Genomic DNA, 18,914 nt, shown 5'->3' on the forward strand with positions numbered 1-18,914 from the left:
GTGAGTGTGTGTGTGTGTGTGTGATAATGTGAGATAAAGGATGGAAGTAAATATACTTGTACATGAAACGAGCACACATGTTCAGACTTCCAGCCACCACCATCATTATAAGAATTTAATGATGTCACAAAAAGTCTTCACCTGAACAGGGACTTGAACCCTGGACCCTCAGATTACGGGAAGTTATCATCATTTACTGTTATTAAACCTCTTCTGTTGGAGTCTGGCCTGTTCCACTAATAACTCAGCTTAGAGACATTTATACAACAGGAGCTGATGGTACCAACAGTCTGATGAATAAATCGTATGAACTTATTGTCCTTTAAGTAACTGGGCTAAGCTAACAGGTTTGCCTTATGCCAGTACTGTAAGCAGCACTGCGAGTACTCAAGTGTCAGGTCTATTTTCTGTGGATGGGAAAATGCTATGGCAAATGTTATTTTTATGGGGTGACTGCTGTATCAGTCCAAAAAAAACAGACCTTTGAATTTAAGCCAAATTTAAATTTCTAACACCGACATGGAGAATCTTTGACAAGACCTGAAGCTGTCCTGGAGACCCATGGTGGAGCAACTCCAAACTAGAAGGCAAACGTCCAGATTTCCCTGCACTTACAAACCACAATAAGCAAACACACTGCCAGGAAGCCTGTGAGCTCACAGGGATGTAGAGACAAGAGGCCTTTAGGAGACCATCTTTAAGTGTCTGGGGAGTCCTCTCAACACATCAGTGAAGCGTTCAGAGATACCAGCAGACTTCAGAACATCAACAGCTGAGTAAATAAAGCAGCTTCGCCTGAACAGGGACTTGAACCCTGGACCCTCAGATTAAAAGTCTGATGCTCTACCGACTGAGCTACCCAGGCTCTGAAACAGCTCATGGTTGCGTCAATTGGAGAGTCAGACGTTCCCAAACACAAGCTCTCACGGGAAGTTATCATCATTTACTGTTATTAAACCTCTTCTGTTGGAGTCTGGCCTGTTCCACTAATAACTCAGCTTAGAGACATTTATACAACAGGAGCTGATGGTACCAACAGTCTGATGAATAAATCGTATGAACTTATTGTCCTTTAAGTAACTGGGCTAAGCTAACAGGTTTTTCTTATGCCAGTACTGTAAGCAGCACTGCGAGTACTCAAGTGTTAGGTCTATTTTCTTTTAAACACAACACCACTGTCCCTCTTTCATCCAAGGGCAAAATCCCATAACCTGAGCAAGGACGTGAACCCTGGACCCTCAGGTTACTGTGATGCACAAACAACCAAGCTACTCAGGTCCTGAAAACTAAAACATCTGGACGAAACTTCTCGGAAGATTTCTGTTCATTTTTCTAACACCGACATGGAGAATCTTTGACAAGACCTGAAGCTGTCCTGGAGACCCATGGTGGAGCAACTCCAAACTAGAAGGCAAACGTCCAGATTTCCCTGCACTTACAAACCACAATAAGCAAACACTGCCAGGAAGCCTGTGAGCTCACAGGGATGTAGAGACAAGAGGCCTTTAGGAGATCATCTGCAAGTGTCTGGGGAGTCCTCTCAACACATCAGTGAAGCGTTCAGAGATACCAGCAGACTTCAGAACATCAACAGCTGGGTAAATAAAGCAGCTTCGCCTGAACAGGGACTTGAACCCTGGACCCTCAGATTAAAAGTCTGATGCTCTACCGACTGAGCTACCCAGGCTCTGAAACAGCTCATGGTTGCGTCAATTGGAGAGTCAGACGTTCCCAAACACAAGCTCCCACAGGAAGTTATCATCATTTACTGTTATTAAACCTCTTCTGTTGGAGTCTGGCCTGTTCCACTAATAACTCAGCTTAGAGACATTTATACAACAGGAGCTGATGGTACCAACAGTCTGATGAATAAATCGTATGAACTTATTGTCCTTTAAGTAACTGGGCTAAGCTAACAGGTTTGCCTTATGCCAGTACTGTAAGCAGCACTGCGAGTACTCAAGTGTCAGGTCTATTTTCCGTGGATGGGAAAATGCTATGGCAAATGTTATTTTTATGGGGTGACTGCTGTATCAGTCCAAAAAAAACAGACCTTTGAATTTAAGCCAAATTTAAATTTCAGTGTTGGCTTCTTTTAAACACAACACCACTGTCCCTCTTTCATCCAAGGGCAAAATCCCATAACCTGAGCAAGGACGTGAACCCTGGACCCTCAGGTTACTGTGATGCACAAACAACCAAGCTACTCAGGTCCTGAAAACTAAAACATCTGGACGAAACTTCTCGGAAGATTTCTGTTCATTTTTCTAACACCGACATGGAGAATCTTTGACAAGACCTGAAGCTGTCCTGGAGACCCATGGTGGAGCAACTCCAAACTAGAAGGCAAACGTCCAGATTTCCCTGCACTTACAAACCACAATAAGCAAACACTGCCAGGAAGCCTGTGAGCTCACAGGGATGTAGAGACAAGAGGCCTTTAGGAGACCATCTGCAAGTGTCTGGGGAGTCCTCTCAACACATCAGTGAAGCGTTCAGAGATACCAGCAGACTTCAGAACATCAACAGCTGGGTAAATAAAGCAGCTTCGCCTGAACAGGGACTTGAACCCTGGACCCTCAGATTAAAAGTCTGATGCTCTACCGACTGAGCTACCCAGGCTCTGAAACAGCTCATGGTTGCGTCAATTGGAGAGTCAGACGTTCCCAAACACAAGCTCCCACAGGAAGTTATCATCATTTACTGTTATTAAACCTCTTCTGTTGGAGTCTGGCCTGTTCCACTAATAACTCAGCTTAGAGACATTTATACAACAGGAGCTGATGGTACCAACAGTCTGATGAATAAATCGTATGAACTTATTGTCCTTTAAGTAACTGGGCTAAGCTAACAGGTTTTTCTTATGCCAGTACTGTAAGCAGCACTGCGAGTACTCAAGTGTTAGGTCTATTTTCTTTTAAACACAACACCACTGTCCCTCTTTCATCCAAGGGCAAAATCCCATAACCTGAGCAAGGACGTGAACCCTGGACCCTCAGGTTACTGTGATGCACAAACAACCAAGCTACTCAGGTCCTGAAAACTAAAACATCTGGACGAAACTTCTCGGAAGATTTCTGTTCATTTTTCTAACACCGACATGGAGAATCTTTGATAAGACCTGAAGCTGTCCTGGAGACCCATGGTGGAGCAACTCCAAACTAGAAGGCAAATGTCCAGATTTCCCTGCACTTACAAACCACAATAAGCAAACACTGCCAGGAAGCCTGTGAGCTCACAGGGATCTAGAGACAAGAGGCCTTTAGGAGATCATCTGCAAGTGTCTGGGGAGTCCTCTCAACACATCAGTGAAGCGTTCAGAGATACCAGCAGACTTCAGAACATCAACAGCTGGGTAAATAAAGCAGCTTCGCCTGAACAGGGACTTGAACCCTGGACCCTCAGATTAAAAGTCTGATGCTCTACCGACTGAGCTACCCAGGCTCTGAAACAGCTCCTGGTTGCGTCAATTGGAGAGTCAGACGTTCCCAAACACAAGCTCCTACGGGAAGTTATCATCATTTACTGTTATTAAACCTCTTCTGTTGGAGTCTGGCCTGTTCCACTAATAACTCAGCTTAGAGACATTTATACAACAGGAGCTGAACTTATTATGAACTTAATCGTATGAACTTATTGTCCTTTAAGTAACTGGGCTAAGCTAACAGGTTTTCCTTATGCCAGTACTGTAAGCAGCACTGCGAGTACTCAAGTGTCAGGTCTATTTTCTGTGGATGGGAAAATGCTATGGCAAATGTTATTTTTATGGGGTGACTGCTGTATCAGTCCACAAAAAACAGACCTTTGAATTTAAGCCAAATTTAAATTTCTAACACCGACATGGAGAATCTTTGACAAGACCTGAAGCTGTCCTGGAGACCCATGGTGGAGCAACTCCAAACTAGAAGGCAAACGTCCAGATTTCCCTGCACTGACAAACCACAATAAGCAAACACACTGCCAGGAAGCCTGTGAGCTCACAGGGATGTAGAGACAAGAGGCCTTTAGGAGACCATCTGCAAGTGTCTGGGGAGTCCTCTCAACACATCAGTGAAGCGTTCAGAGATATCAGCAGACTTCAGAACATCAACAGCTGGGTAAATAAAGCAGCTTCGCCTGAACAGGGACTTGAATCCTGGACCCTCAGATTAAAAGTCTGATGCTCTACCGACTGAGCTACCCAGGCTCTGAAACAGCTCATGGTTGCGTCAATTGGAGAGTCAGACGTTCCCAAACACAAGCTCCCACAGGAAGTTATCATCATTTACTGTTATTAAACCTCTTCTGTTGGAGTCTGGCCTGTTCCACTAATAACTCAGCTTAGAGACATTTATACAACAGGAGCTGAACTTATTATGAACTTAATCGTATGAACTTATTGTCCTTTAAGTAACTGGGCTAAGCTAACAGGTTTGCCTTATGCCAGTACTGTAAGCAGCACTGCGAGTACTCAAGTGTCAGGTCTATTTTCTTTTAAACACAACACCACTGTCCCTCTTTCATTCACGGGCAAAATCCCATAACCTGAGCAAGGACGTGAACCCTGGACCTTCAGGTTACTGTGATGCACAAACAACCAAGCTACTCAGGTCCTGAAAACTAAAACATCTGGACGAAACTTCTCGGAAGAATTCTGTTTATTTTTCTAACACCGACATGGAGAATCTTTGACAAGACCTGAAGCTGTCCTGGAGACCCATGGTGGAGCAACTCCAAACTAGAAGGCAAACGTCCAGATTTCCCTGCACTTACAAACCACAATAAGAAAACACTGCCAGGAAGCCTGTGAGCTCACAGGGATGTAGAGACAAGAGGCCTTTAGGAGACCATCTGCAAGTGTCTGGGGAGTCCTCTCAACACATCAGTGAAGCGTTCAGAGATACCAGCAGATATTTTCTGTGGATGGGAAAATGCTATGGCAAATGTTATTTTTATGGGGTGACTGCTGTTTCAGTCCACAAAAAACAGACCTTTGAATTTAAGCCAAATTTAAATTTCAGTGTTGGCTTCTTTTAAACACAACACCACTGTCCCTCTTTCATCCAAGGGCAAAATCCCATAACCTGAGCAAGGACGTGAACCCTGGACCCTCAGGTTACTGTGATGCACAAACAACCAAGCTACTCAGGTCCTGAAAACTAAAACATCTGGATGAAACTTCTCGGAAGATTTCTGTTCATTTTTCTAACACCGACATGGAGAATCTTTGACAAGACCTGAAGCTGTCCTGGAGACCCATGGTGGAGCAACTCCAAACTAGAAGGCAAACGTCCAGATTTCCCTGCACTTACAAACCACAATAAGCAAACACTGCCAGGAAGCCTGTGAGCTCACAGGGATGTAGAGACAAGAGGCCTTTAGGAGATCATCTGCAAGTGTCTGGGGAGTCCTCTCAACACATCAGTGAAGCGTTCAGAGATACCAGCAGACTTCAGAACATCAACAGCTGGGTAAATAAAGCAGCTTCGCCTGAACAGGGACTTGAACCCTGGACCCTCAGATTAAAAGTCTGATGCTCTACCGACTGAGCTACCCAGGCTCTGAAACAGCTCATGGTTGCGTCAATTGGAGAGTCAGACGTTCCCAAACACAAGCTCCTACGGGAAGTTATCATCATTTACTGTTATTAAACCTCTTCTGTTGGAGTCTGGCCTGTTCCACTAATAACTCAGCTTAGAGACATTTATACAACAGGAGCTGATGGTACCAACAGTCTGATGAATAAATCGTATGAACTTATTGTCCTTTAAGTAACTGGGCTAAGGTAACAGGTTTGCCTTATGCCAGTACTGTAAGCAGCACTGCGAGTACTCAAGTGTCAGGTCTATTTTCCGTGGATGGGAAAATGCTATGGCAAATGTTATTTTTATGGGGTGACTGCTGTATCAGTCCAAAAAAAACAGACCTTTGAATTTAAGCCAAATTTAAATTTCTAACACCGACATGGAGAATCTTTGACAAGACCTGAAGCTGTCCTGGAGACCCATGGTGGAGCAACTCCAAACTAGAAGGCAAACGTCCAGATTTCCCTGCACTTACAAACCACAATAAGCAAACACACTGCCAGGAAGCCTGTGAGCTCACAGGGATGTAGAGACAAGAGGCCTTTAGGAGATCATCTGCAAGTGTCTGGGGAGTCCTCTCAACACATCAGTGAAGCGTTCAGAGATATCAGCAGACTTCAGAACATCAACAGCTGGGTAAATAAAGCAGCTTCGCCTGAACAGGGACTTGAACCCTGGACCCTCAGATTAAAAGTCTGATGCTCTACCGACTGAGCTACCCAGGCTCTGAAACAGCTCATGGTTGCGTCAATTGGAGAGTCAGACGTTCCCAAACACAAGCTCCTACGGGAAGTTATCATCATTTACTGTTATTAAACCTCTTCTGTTGGAGTCTGGCCTGTTCCACTAATAACTCAGCTTAGAGACATTTATACAACAGGAGCTGAACTTATTATGAACTTAATCGTATGAACTTATTGTCCTTTAAGTAACTGGGCTAAGCTAACAGGTTTTCCTTATGCCAGTACTGTAAGCAGCACTGCGAGTACTCAAGTGTCAGGTCTATTTTCTGTGGATGGGAAAATGCTATGGCAAATGTTATTTTTATGGGGTGACTGCTGTATCAGTCCAAAAAAAACAGACCTTTGAATTTAAGCCAAATTTAAATTTCTAACACCGACATGGAGAATCTTTGACAAGACCTGAAGCTGTCCTGGAGACCCATGGTGGAGCAACTCCAAACTAGAAGGCAAACGTCCAGATTTCCCTGCACTTACAAACCACAATAAGCAAACACACTGCCAGGAAGCCTGTGAGCTCACAGGGATGTAGAGACAAGAGGCCTTTAGGAGACCATCTGCAAGTGTCTGGGGAGTCCTCTCAACACATCAGTGAAGCGTTCAGAGATACCAGCAGATATTTTCTGTGGATGGGAAAATGCTATGGCAAATGTTATTTTTATGGGGTGACTGCTGTTTCAGTCCACAAAAAACAGACCTTTGAATTTAAGCCAAATTTAAATTTCAGTGTTGGCTTCTTTTAAACACAACACCACTGTCCCTCTTTCATCCAAGGGCAAAATCCCATAACCTGAGCAAGGACGTGAACCCTGGACCCTCAGGTTACTGTGATGCACAAACAACCAAGCTACTCAGGTCCTGAAAACTAAAACATCTGGACGAAACTTCTCGGAAGATTTCTGTTCATTTTTCTAACACCGACATGGAGAATCTTTGACAAGACCTGAAGCTGTCCTGGAGACCCATGGTGGAGCAACTCCAAACTAGAAGGCAAACGTCCAGATTTCCCTGCACTTACAAACCACAATAAGCAAACACTGCCAGGAAGCCTGTGAGCTCACAGGGATGTAGAGACAAGAGGCCTTTAGGAGATCATCTGCAAGTGTCTGGGGAGTCCTCTCAACACATCAGTGAAGCGTTCAGAGATACCAGCAGACTTCAGAACATCAACAGCTGGGTAAATAAAGCAGCTTCGCCTGAACAGGGACTTGAACCCTGGACCCTCAGATTAAAAGTCTGATGCTCTACCGACTGAGCTACCCAGGCTCTGAAACAGCTCATGGTTGCGTCAATTGGAGAGTCAGACGTTCCCAAACACAAGCTCCCACAGGAAGTTATCATCATTTACTGTTATTAAACCTCTTCTGTTGGAGTCTGGCCTGTTCCACTAATAACTCAGCTTAGAGACATTTATACAACAGGAGCTGATGGTACCAACAGTCTGATGAATAAATCGTATGAACTTATTGTCCTTTAAGTAACTGGGCTAAGCTAACAGGTTTGCCTTATGCCAGTACTGTAAGCAGCACTGCGAGTACTCAAGTGTCAGGTCTATTTTCCGTGGATGGGAAAATGCTATGGCAAATGTTATTTTTATGGGGTGACTGCTGTATCAGTCCAAAAAAAACAGACCTTTGAATTTAAGCCAAATTTAAATTTCTAACACCGACATGGAGAATCTTTGACAAGACCTGAAGCTGTCCTGGAGACCCATGGTGGAGCAACTCCAAACTAGAAGGCAAACGTCCAGATTTCCCTGCACTTACAAACCACAATAAGCAAACACTGCCAGGAAGCCTGTGAGCTCACAGGGATGTAGAGACAAGAGGCCTTTAGGAGATCATCTGCAAGTGTCTGGGGAGTCCTCTCAACACATCAGTGAAGCGTTCAGAGATACCAGCAGACTTCAGAACATCAACAGCTGGGTAAATAAAGCAGCTTCGCCTGAACAGGGACTTGAACCCTGGACCCTCAGATTAAAAGTCTGATGCTCTACCGACTGAGCTACCCAGGCTCTGAAACAGCTCATGGTTGCGTCAATTGGAGAGTCAGACGTTCCCAAACACAAGCTCCCACAGGAAGTTATCATCATTTACTGTTATTAAACCTCTTCTGTTGGAGTCTGGCCTGTTCCACTAATAACTCAGCTTAGAGACATTTATACAACAGGAGCTGATGGTACCAACAGTCTGATGAATAAATCGTATGAACTTATTGTCCTTTAAGTAACTGGGCTAAGCTAACAGGTTTGCCTTATGCCAGTACTGTAAGCAGCACTGCGAGTACTCAAGTGTCAGGTCTATTTTCCGTGGATGGGAAAATGCTATGGCAAATGTTATTTTTATGGGGTGACTGCTGTATCAGTCCAAAAAAAACAGACCTTTGAATTTAAGCCAAATTTAAATTTCTAACACCGACATGGAGAATCTTTGACAAGACCTGAAGCTGTCCTGGAGACCCATGGTGGAGCAACTCCAAACTAGAAGGCAAACGTCCAGATTTCCCTGCACTTACAAACCACAATAAGCAAACACACTGCCAGGAAGCCTGTGAGCTCACAGGGATGTAGAGACAGAGGCCTTTAGGAGACCATCTGCAAGTGTCTGGGGAGTCCTCTCAACACATCAGTGAAGCGTTCAGAGATACCAGCAGACTTCAGAACATCAACAGCTGGGTAAATAAAGCAGCTTCGCCTGAACAGGGACTTGAACCCTGGACCCTCAGATTAAAAGTCTGATGCTCTACCGACTGAGCTACCCAGGCTCTGAAACAGCTCATGGTTGCGTCAATTGGAGAGTCAGACGTTCCCAAACACAAGCTCCTACGGGAAGTTATCATCATTTACTGTTATTAAACCTCTTCTGTTGGAGTCTGGCCTGTTCCACTAATAACTCAGCTTAGAGACATTTATACAACAGGAGCTGAACTTATTATGAACTTAATCGTATGAACTTATTGTCCTTTAAGTAACTGGGCTAAGCTAACAGGTTTTCCTTATGCCAGTACTGTAAGCAGCACTGCGAGTACTCAAGTGTCAGGTCTATTTTCTGTGGATGGGAAAATGCTATGGCAAATGTTATTTTTATGGGGTGACTGCTGTATCAGTCCACAAAAAACAGACCTTTGAATTTAAGCCAAATTTAAATTTCTAACACCGACATGGAGAATCTTTGACAAGACCTGAAGCTGTCCTGGAGACCCATGGTGGAGCAACTCCAAACTAGAAGGCAAACGTCCAGATTTCCCTGCACTTACAAACCACAATAAGCAAACACACTGCCAGGAAGCCTGTGAGCTCACAGGGATGTAGAGACAAGAGGCCTTTAGGAGACCATCTGCAAGTGTCTGGGGAGTCCTCTCAACACATCAGTGAAGCGTTCAGAGATATCAGCAGACTTCAGAACATCAACAGCTGGGTAAATAAAGCAGCTTCGCCTGAACAGGGACTTGAACCCTGGACCCTCAGATTAAAAGTCTGATGCTCTACCGACTGAGCTACCCAGGCTCTGAAACAGCTCATGGTTGCGTCAATTGGAGAGTCAGACGTTCCCAAACACAAGCTCCCACAGGAAGTTATCATCATTTACTGTTATTAAACCTCTTCTGTTGGAGTCTGGCCTGTTCCACTAATAACTCAGCTTAGAGACATTTATACAACAGGAGCTGATGTACAACATTATTATGAACTAAATCGTATGAACTTATTGTCCTTTAAGTAACTGGGCTAAGGTAACAGGTTTGCCTTATGCCAGTACTGTAAGCAGCACTGCGAGTACTCAAGTGTCAGGTCTATTTTCCGTGGATGGGAAATGCTATGGCAATGTTATTTTTATGGGGTGACTGCTGTATCAGTCCAAAAAAAACAGACCTTTGAATTTAAGCCAAATTTAAATTTCTAACACCGACATGGAGAATCTTTGACAAGACCCTGAAGCTGTCCTGGAGACCATGGTGGAGCAACTCCAAACTAGAAGGCAAACGTCCAGATTCCCTGCACTTACAAACCACAATAAGCAAACACACTGCCAGGAAGCCTGTGAGCTCACAGGGATGTAGAGACAAGAGGCCTTTAGGAGACCATCTGCAAGTGTCTGGGGAGTCCTCTCAACACATCAGTGAAGCGTTCAGAGATACCAGCAGATATTTTCTGTGGATGGGAAAATGCTATGGCAAATGTTATTTTTATGGGGTGACTGCTGTTTCAGTCCACAAAAAACAGACCTTTGAATTTAAGCCAAATTTAAATTTCAGTGTTGGCTTCTTTTAAACACAACACCACTGTCCCTCTTTCATCCAAGGGCAAAATCCCATAACCTGAGCAAGGACGTGAACCCTGGACCCTCAGGTTACTGTGATGCACAAACAACCAAGCTACTCAGGTCCTGAAAACTAAAACATCTGGATGAAACTTCTCGGAAGATTTCTGTTCATTTTTCTAACACCGACATGGAGAATCTTTGACAAGACCTGAAGCTGTCCTGGAGACCCATGGTGGAGCAACTCCAAACTAGAAGGCAAACGTCCAGATTTCCCTGCACTTACAAACCACAATAAGCAAACACTGCCAGGAAGCCTGTGAGCTCACAGGGATGTAGAGACAAGAGGCCTTTAGGAGATCATCTGCAAGTGTCTGGGGAGTCCTCTCAACACATCAGTGAAGCGTTCAGAGATACCAGCAGACTTCAGAACATCAACAGCTGGGTAAATAAAGCAGCTTCGCCTGAACAGGGACTTGAACCCTGGACCCTCAGATTAAAAGTCTGATGCTCTACCGACTGAGCTACCCAGGCTCTGAAACAGCTCATGGTTGCGTCAATTGGAGAGTCAGACGTTCCCAAACACAAGCTCCTACGGGAAGTTATCATCATTTACTGTTATTAAACCTCTTCTGTTGGAGTCTGGCCTGTTCCACTAATAACTCAGCTTAGAGACATTTATACAACAGGAGCTGATGGTACCAACAGTCTGATGAATAAATCGTATGAACTTATTGTCCTTTAAGTAACTGGGCTAAGGCTAACAGGTTTGCCTTATGCCAGTACTGTAAGCAGCACTGCGAGTACTCAAGTGTCAGGTCTATTTTCCGTGGATGGGAAAATGCTATGGCAAATGTTATTTTTATGGGGTGACTGCTGTATCAGTCCAAAAAAAACAGACCTTTGAATTTAAGCCAAATTTAAATTTCTAACACCGACATGGAGAATCTTTGACAAGACCTGAAGCTGTCCTGGAGACCCATGGTGGAGCAACTCCAAACTAGAAGGCAAACGTCCAGATTTCCCTGCACTTACAAACCACAATAAGCAAACACACTGCCAGGAAGCCTGTGAGCTCACAGGGATGTAGAGACAAGAGGCCTTTAGGAGACCATCTGCAAGTGTCTGGGGAGTCCTCTCAACACATCAGTGAAGCGTTCAGAGATATCAGCAGACTTCAGAACATCAACAGCTGGGTAAATAAAGCAGCTTCGTCTGAACAGGGACTTGAACCCTGGACCCTCAGATTAAAAGTCTGATGCTCTACCGACTGAGATACCCAGGCTCTGAAACAGCTCATGGTTGCGTCAATTGGAGAGTCAGACGTTCCCAAACACAAGCTCCCACAGGAAGTTATCATCATTTACTGTTATTAAACCTCTTCTGTTGGAGTCTGGCCTGTTCCACTAATAACTCAGCTTAGAGACATTTATACAACAGGAGCTGAACTTATTATGAACTTAATCGTATGAACTTATTGTCCTTTAAGTAACTGGGCTAAGCTAACAGGTTTGCCTTATGCCAGTACTGTAAGCAGCACTGCGAGTACTCAAGTGTCAGGTCTATTTTCTTTTAAACACAACACCACTGTCCCTCTTTCATTCACGGGCAAAATCCCATAACCTGAGCAAGGACGTGAACCCTGGACCTTCAGGTTACTGTGATGCACAAACAACCAAGCTACTCAGGTCCTGAAAACTAAAACATCTGGACGAAACTTCTCGGAAGAATTCTGTTTATTTTTCTAACACCGACATGGAGAATCTTTGACAAGACCTGAAGCTGTCCTGGAGACCCATGGTGGAGCAACTCCAAACTAGAAGGCAAACGTCCAGATTTCCCTGCACTTACAAACCACAATAAGAAAACACTGCCAGGAAGCCTGTGAGCTCACAGGGATGTAGAGACAAGAGGCCTTTAGGAGACCATCTGCAAGTGTCTGGGGAGTCCTCTCAACACATCAGTGAAGCGTTCAGAGATACCAGCAGATATTTTCTGTGGATGGGAAAATGCTATGGCAAATGTTATTTTTATGGGGTGACTGCTGTTTCAGTCCACAAAAAACAGACCTTTGAATTTAAGCCAAATTTAAATTTCAGTGTTGGCTTCTTTTAAACACAACACCACTGTCCCTCTTTCATCCAAGGGCAAAATCCCATAACCTGAGCAAGGACGTGAACCCTGGACCCTCAGGTTACTGTGATGCACAAAACAACCAAGCTACTCAGGTCCTGAAAACTTAAACATCTGGACGAAACTTCTCGGAAGATTTCTGTTCATTTTTCTAACACCGACATGGAGAATCTTTGACAAGACCTGAAGCTGTCCTGGAGACCCATGGTGGAGCAACTCCAAACTAGAAGGCAAACGTCCAGATTTCCCTGCACTTACAAACCACAATAAGCAAACACTGCCAGGAAGCCTGTGAGCTCACAGGGATGTAGAGACAAGAGGCCTTTAGGAGATCATCTGCAAGTGTCTGGGGAGTCCTCTCAACACATCAGTGAAGCGTTCAGAGATACCAGCAGACTTCAGAACATCAACAGCTGGGTAAATAAAGCAGCTTCGCCTGAACAGGGACTTGAACCCTGGACCCTCAGATTAAAAGTCTGATGCTCTACCGACTGAGCTACCCAGGCTCTGAAACAGCTCATGGTTGCGTCAATTGGAGAGTCAGACGTTCCCAAACACAAGCTCCTACGGGAAGTTATCATCATTTACTGTTATTAAACCTCTTCTGTTGGAGTCTGGCCTGTTCCACTAATAACTCAGCTTAGAGACATTTATACAACAGGAGCTGATGGTACCAACAGTCTGATGAATAAATCGTATGAACTTATTGTCCTTTAAGTAACTGGGCTAAGGTAACAGGTTTGCCTTATGCCAGTACTGTAAGCAGCACTGCGAGTACTCAAGTGTCAGGTCTATTTTCCGTGGATGGGAAAATGCTATGGCAAATGTTATTTTTATGGGGTGACTGCTGTATCAGTCCAAAAAAAACAGACCTTTGAATTTAAGCCAAATTTAAATTTCTAACACCGACATGGAGAATCTTTGACAAGACCTGAAGCTGTCCTGGAGACCCATGGTGGAGCAACTCCAAACTAGAAGGCAAACGTCCAGATTTCCCTGCACTTACAAACCACAATAAGCAAACACACTGCCAGGAAGCCTGTGAGCTCACAGGGATGTAGAGACAAGAGGCCTTTAGGAGACCATCTGCAAGTGTCTGGGGAGTCCTCTCAACACATCAGTGAAGCGTTCAGAGATACCAGCAGACTTCAGAACATCAACAGCTGGGTAAATAAAGCAGCTTCGCCTGAACAGGGACTTGAACCCTGGACCCTCAGATTAAAAGTCTGATGCTCTACCGACTGAGCTACCCAGGCTCTGAAACAGCTCATGGTTGCGTCAATTGGAGAGTCAGACGTTCCCAACACAAGCTCCCACAGGAAGTTATCATCATTTACTGTTATTAAACCTCTTCTGTTGGAGTCTGGCCTGTTCCACTAATAACTCAGCTTAGAGACATTTATACAACAGGAGCTGAACTTATTATGAACTTAATCGTATGAACTTATTGTCCTTTAAGTAACTGGGCTAAGCTAACAGGTTTGCCTTATGCCAGTACTGTAAGCAGCACTGCGAGTACTCAAGTGTCAGGTCTATTTTCTTTTAAACACAACACCACTGTCCCTCTTTCATTCACGGGCAAAATCCCATAACCTGAGCAAGGACGTGAACCCTGGACCTTCAGGTTACTGTGATGCACAAACAACCAAGCTACTCAGGTCCTGAAAACTAAAACATCTGGACGAAACTTCTCGGAAGAATTCTGTTTATTTTTCTAACACCGACATGGAGAATCTTTGACAAGACCTGAAGCTGTCCTGGAGACCCATGGTGGAGCAACTCCAAACTAGAAGGCAAACATCCAGATTTCCCTGCACTTACAAACCACAATAAGCAAACACACTGCCAGGAAGCCTGTGAGCTCACAGGGATGTAGAGACAAGAGGCCTTTAGGAGACCTTTAGGAGACCATCTGCAAGTGTCTGGGGAGTCCTCTCAACACATCAGTGAAGCGTTCAGAGATACCAGCAGACTTCAGAACATCAACAGCTGGGTAAATAAAGCAGCTTCGCCTGAACAGGGACTTGAACCCTGGACCCTCAGATTAAAAGTCTGATGCTCTACCGACTGAGCTACCCAGGCTCTGAAACAGCTCATGGTTGCGTCAATTGGAGAGTCAGACGTTCCCAAACACAAGCTCCTACGGGAAGTTATCATCATTTACTGTTATTAAACCTCTTCTGTTGGAGTCTGGCCTGTTCCACTAATAACTCAGCTTAGAGACATTTATACAACAGGAGCTGATGGTACCAACAGTCTGATGAATAAATCGTATGAACTTATTGTCCTTTAAGTAACTGGACTAAGCTAACAGGTTTGCCTTATGCCAGTACTGTAAGCAACACTGCGAGTACTCAAGTGTCAGGTCTATTTTCTGTGGATGGGAAAATGCTATGGCAAATGTTATTTTTATGGGGTGACTGCTGTATCAGTCCAAAAAAAACAGACCTTTGAATTTAAGCCAAATTTAAATTTCTAACACCGACATGGAGAATCTTTGACAAGACCTGAAGCTGTCCTGGAGACCCATGGTGGAGCAACTCCAAACTAGAAGGCAAACATCCAGATTTCCCTGCACTTACAAACCACAATAAGCAAACACACTGCCAGGAAGCCTGTGAGCTCACAGGGATGTAGAGACAAGAGGCCTTTAGGAGACCTTTAGGAGACCATCTGCAAGTGTCTGGGGAGTCCTCTCAACACATCAGTGAAGCGTTCAGAGATACCAGCAGACTTCAGAACATCAACAGCTGGGTAAACAAAGCAGCTTCACCTGAACAGGGACTTGAACCCTGGACCCTCAGATTAAAAGTCTGATGCTCTACCGACTGAGCTACCCAGGCTCTGAAACAGCTCATGGTTGCGTCAATTGGAGAGTCAGACGTTCCCAAACACAAGCTCCTACGGGAAGTTATCATCATTTACTGTTATTAAACCTCTTCTGTTGGAGTCTGGCCTGTTCCACTAATAACTCAGCTTAGAGACATTTATACAACAGGAGCTGAACTTATTATGAACTTAATCGTATGAACTTATTGTCCTTTAAGTAACTGGGCTAAGCTAACAGGTTTTCCTTATGCCAGTACTGTAAGCAGCACTGCGAGTACTCAAGTGTCAGGTCTATTTTCTGTGGATGGGAAAATGCTATGGCAAATGTTATTTTTATGGGGTGACTGCTGTATCAGTCCACAAAAAACAGACCTTTGAATTTAAGCCAAATTTAAATTTCTAACACCGACATGGAGAATGTTTGACAAGACCTGAAGCTGTCCTGGAGACCCATGGTGGAGCAACTCCAAACTAGAAGGCAAATGTCCAGATTTCCCTGCACTTACAAACCACAATAAGCAAACACACTGCCAGGAAGCCTGTGAGCTCACAGGGATGTAGAGACAAGAGGCCTCTAGGAGACCATCTGCAAGTGTCTGGGGAGTCCTCTCAACACATCAGTGAAGCGTTCAGAGATATCAGCAGACTTCAGAACATCAACAGCTGGGTAAATAAAGCAGCTTCGCCTGAACAGGGACTTGAACCCTGGACCCTCAGATTAAAAGTCTGATGCTCTACCGACTGAGCTACCCAGGCTCTGAAACAGCTCATGGTTGCGTCAATTGGAGAGTCAGACGTTCCTCAGCTTAGAGACATTTATACAACAGGAGCTGAACTTATTATGAACTTAATCGTATGAACTTATTGTCCTTTAAGTAACTGGGCTAAGCTAACAGGTTTGCCTTATGCCAGTACTGTAAGCAGTACTGCGAGTACTCAAGTGTCAGGTCTATTTTCTTTTAAACACAACACCACTGTCCCTCTTTCATTCACGGGCAAAATCCCATAACCTGAGCAAGGACGTGAACCCTGGACCTTCAGGTTACTGTGATGCACAAACAACCAAGCTACTCAGGTCCTGAAAACTAAAACATCTGACGAAACTTCTCGGAAGAATTCTGTTTATTTTTCTAACACCGACATGGAGAATCTTTGACAAGACCTGAAGCTGTCCTGGAGACCCATGGTGGAGCAACTCCAAACTAGAAGGCAAACGTCCAGATTTCCCTGCACTTACAAACCACAATAAGAAAACACTGCCAGGAAGCCTGTGAGCTCACAGGGATGTAGAGACAAGAGGCCTTTAGGAGACCATCTGCAAGTGTCTGGGGAGTCCTCTCAACACATCAGTGAAGCGTTCAGAGATACCAGCAGATATTTTCTGTGGATGGGAAAATGCTATGGCAAATGTTATTTTTATGGGGTGACTGCTGTTTCAGTCCACAAAAAACAGACCTTTGAATTTAAGCCAAATTTAAATTTCAGTGTTGGCTTCTTTTAAACACAACACCACTGTCCCTCTTTCATCCAAGGGCAAAATCCCATAACCTGAGCAAGGACGTGAACCCTGGACCCTCAGGTTACTGTGATGCACAAACAACCAAGCTACTCAGGTCCTGAAAACTAAAACATCTGGACGAAACTTCTCGGAAGATTTCTGTTCATTTTTCTAACACCGACATGGAGAATCTTTGACAAGACCTGAAGCTGTCCTGGAGACCCATGGTGGAGCAACTCCAAACTAGAAGGCAAACGTCCAGATTTCCCTGCACTTACAAACCACAATAAGCAAACACACTGCCAGGAAGCCTGTGAGCTCACAGGGATGTAGAGACAAGAGGCCTTTAGGAGACCATCTGCAAGTGTCTGGGGAGTCCTCTCAACACATCAGTGAAGCGTTCAGAGATATCAGCAGACTTCAGAACATCAACAGCTGGGTAAATAAAGCAGCTTCGCCTGAACAGGGACTTGAACCCTGGACCCTCAGATTAAAAGTCTGATGCTCTACCGACTGAGCTACCCAGGCTTTGAAACAGCTCATGGTTGCGTCAATTGGAGAGTCAGACGTTCCCAAACACAAGCTCCCACAGGAAGTTATCATCATTTACTGTTATTAAACCTCTTCTGTTGGAGTCTGGCCTGTTCCACTAATAACTCAGCTTAGAGACATTTATACAACAGGAGCTGAACTTATTATGAACTTAATCGTATGAACTTATTGTCCTTTAAGTAACTGGGCTAAGCTAACAGGTTTGCCTTATGCCAGTACTGTAAGCAGCACTGCGAGTACTCAAGTGTCAGGTCTATTTTCTTTTAAACACAACACCACTGTCCCTCTTTCATTCACGGGCAAAATCCCATAACCTGAGCAAGGACGTGAACCCTGGACCTTCAGGTTACTGTGATGCACAAACAACCAAGCTACTCAGGTCCTGAAAACTAAAACATCTGGACGAAACTTCTCGGAAGAATTCTGTTTATTTTTCTAACACCGACATGGAGAATCTTTGACAAGACCTGAAGCTGTCCTGGAGACCCATGGTGGAGCAACTCCAAACTAGAAGGCAAACGTCCAGATTTCCCTGCACTTACAAACCACAATAAGAAAACACTGCCAGGAAGCCTGTGAGCTCACAGGGATGTAGAGACAAGAGGCCTTTAGGAGACCATCTGCAAGTGTCTGGGGAGTCCTCTCAACACATCAGTGAAGCGTTCAGAGATACCAGCAGATATTTTCTGTGGATGGGAAAATGCTATGGCAAATGTTATTTTTATGGGGTGACTGCTGTTTCAGTCCACAAAAAACAGACCTTTGAATTTAAGCCAAATTTAAATTTCAGTGTTGGCTTCTTTTAAACACAACACCACTGTCCCTCTTTCATCCAAGGGCAAAATCCCATAACCTGAGCAAGGACGTGAACCCTGGACCCTCAGGTTACTGTGATGCACAAACAACCAAGCTACTCAGGTCCTGAAAACTAAAACATCTGGACGAAACTTCTCGGAAGATTTCTGTTCATTTTTCTAACACCGACATGGAGAATCTTTGACAAGACCTGAAGCTGTCCTGGAGACCCATGGTGGAGCAACTCCAAACTAGAAGGCAAACGTCCAGATTTCCCTGCACTTACAAACCACAATAAGCAAACACACTGCCAGGAAGCCTGTGAGCTCACAGGGATGTAGAGACAAGAGGCCTTTAGGAGACCATCTGCAAGTGTCTGGGGAGTCCTCTCAACACATCAGTGAAGCGTTCAGAGATATCAGCAGACTTCAGAACATCAACAGCTGGGTAAATAAAGCAGCTTCGCCTGAACAGGGACTTGAACCCTGGACCCTCAGATTAAAAGTCTGATGCTCTACCGACTGAGCTACCCAGGCTTTGAAACAGC

At 44.5% G+C, this 18,914-nt stretch overlaps 1 protein-coding gene and 17 non-coding genes across 19 annotated transcripts in view; all 18 read right to left on the reverse strand.

Annotated features, from left to right (window-relative positions):
- Positions 1-18,914, reverse strand: part of itpr3 (inositol 1,4,5-trisphosphate receptor, type 3) — an 87,941-nt gene that overhangs the window by 21,903 nt on the left and 47,124 nt on the right. The gene's annotated exons all lie outside the window — the stretch shown is intronic.
- trnak-uuu (transfer RNA lysine (anticodon UUU)) lies at positions 793-865 on the reverse strand. Its single transcript has one exon. It is a non-coding gene; the product is annotated as a tRNA-Lys (tRNA).
- On the reverse strand, positions 1,615-1,687 carry trnak-uuu (transfer RNA lysine (anticodon UUU)). The gene has a single exon. It is a non-coding gene; the product is annotated as a tRNA-Lys (tRNA).
- On the reverse strand, positions 2,550-2,622 carry trnak-uuu (transfer RNA lysine (anticodon UUU)). The gene has a single exon. It is a non-coding gene; the product is annotated as a tRNA-Lys (tRNA).
- On the reverse strand, positions 3,372-3,444 carry trnak-uuu (transfer RNA lysine (anticodon UUU)). Its single transcript has one exon. It is a non-coding gene; the product is annotated as a tRNA-Lys (tRNA).
- On the reverse strand, positions 5,467-5,539 carry trnak-uuu (transfer RNA lysine (anticodon UUU)). The gene has a single exon. It is a non-coding gene; the product is annotated as a tRNA-Lys (tRNA).
- trnak-uuu (transfer RNA lysine (anticodon UUU)) lies at positions 6,217-6,289 on the reverse strand. Its single transcript has one exon. It is a non-coding gene; the product is annotated as a tRNA-Lys (tRNA).
- trnak-uuu (transfer RNA lysine (anticodon UUU)) lies at positions 7,498-7,570 on the reverse strand. Its single transcript has one exon. It is a non-coding gene; the product is annotated as a tRNA-Lys (tRNA).
- Positions 8,246-8,318, reverse strand: trnak-uuu (transfer RNA lysine (anticodon UUU)). The gene has a single exon. It is a non-coding gene; the product is annotated as a tRNA-Lys (tRNA).
- trnak-uuu (transfer RNA lysine (anticodon UUU)) lies at positions 8,995-9,067 on the reverse strand. Its single transcript has one exon. It is a non-coding gene; the product is annotated as a tRNA-Lys (tRNA).
- trnak-uuu (transfer RNA lysine (anticodon UUU)) lies at positions 9,737-9,809 on the reverse strand. Its single transcript has one exon. It is a non-coding gene; the product is annotated as a tRNA-Lys (tRNA).
- trnak-uuu (transfer RNA lysine (anticodon UUU)) lies at positions 11,022-11,094 on the reverse strand. Its single transcript has one exon. It is a non-coding gene; the product is annotated as a tRNA-Lys (tRNA).
- trnak-uuu (transfer RNA lysine (anticodon UUU)) lies at positions 13,127-13,199 on the reverse strand. Its single transcript has one exon. It is a non-coding gene; the product is annotated as a tRNA-Lys (tRNA).
- On the reverse strand, positions 13,877-13,949 carry trnak-uuu (transfer RNA lysine (anticodon UUU)). The gene has a single exon. It is a non-coding gene; the product is annotated as a tRNA-Lys (tRNA).
- On the reverse strand, positions 14,703-14,775 carry trnak-uuu (transfer RNA lysine (anticodon UUU)). Its single transcript has one exon. It is a non-coding gene; the product is annotated as a tRNA-Lys (tRNA).
- trnak-uuu (transfer RNA lysine (anticodon UUU)) lies at positions 16,206-16,278 on the reverse strand. Its single transcript has one exon. It is a non-coding gene; the product is annotated as a tRNA-Lys (tRNA).
- Positions 17,476-17,548, reverse strand: trnak-uuu (transfer RNA lysine (anticodon UUU)). Its single transcript has one exon. It is a non-coding gene; the product is annotated as a tRNA-Lys (tRNA).
- trnak-uuu (transfer RNA lysine (anticodon UUU)) lies at positions 18,831-18,903 on the reverse strand. Its single transcript has one exon. It is a non-coding gene; the product is annotated as a tRNA-Lys (tRNA).

This window comes from Mastacembelus armatus, chromosome 7 (genome assembly GCF_900324485.2).
Source record: "Mastacembelus armatus chromosome 7, fMasArm1.2, whole genome shotgun sequence".
Taxonomy (NCBI): domain Eukaryota; kingdom Metazoa; phylum Chordata; class Actinopteri; order Synbranchiformes; family Mastacembelidae; genus Mastacembelus; species Mastacembelus armatus.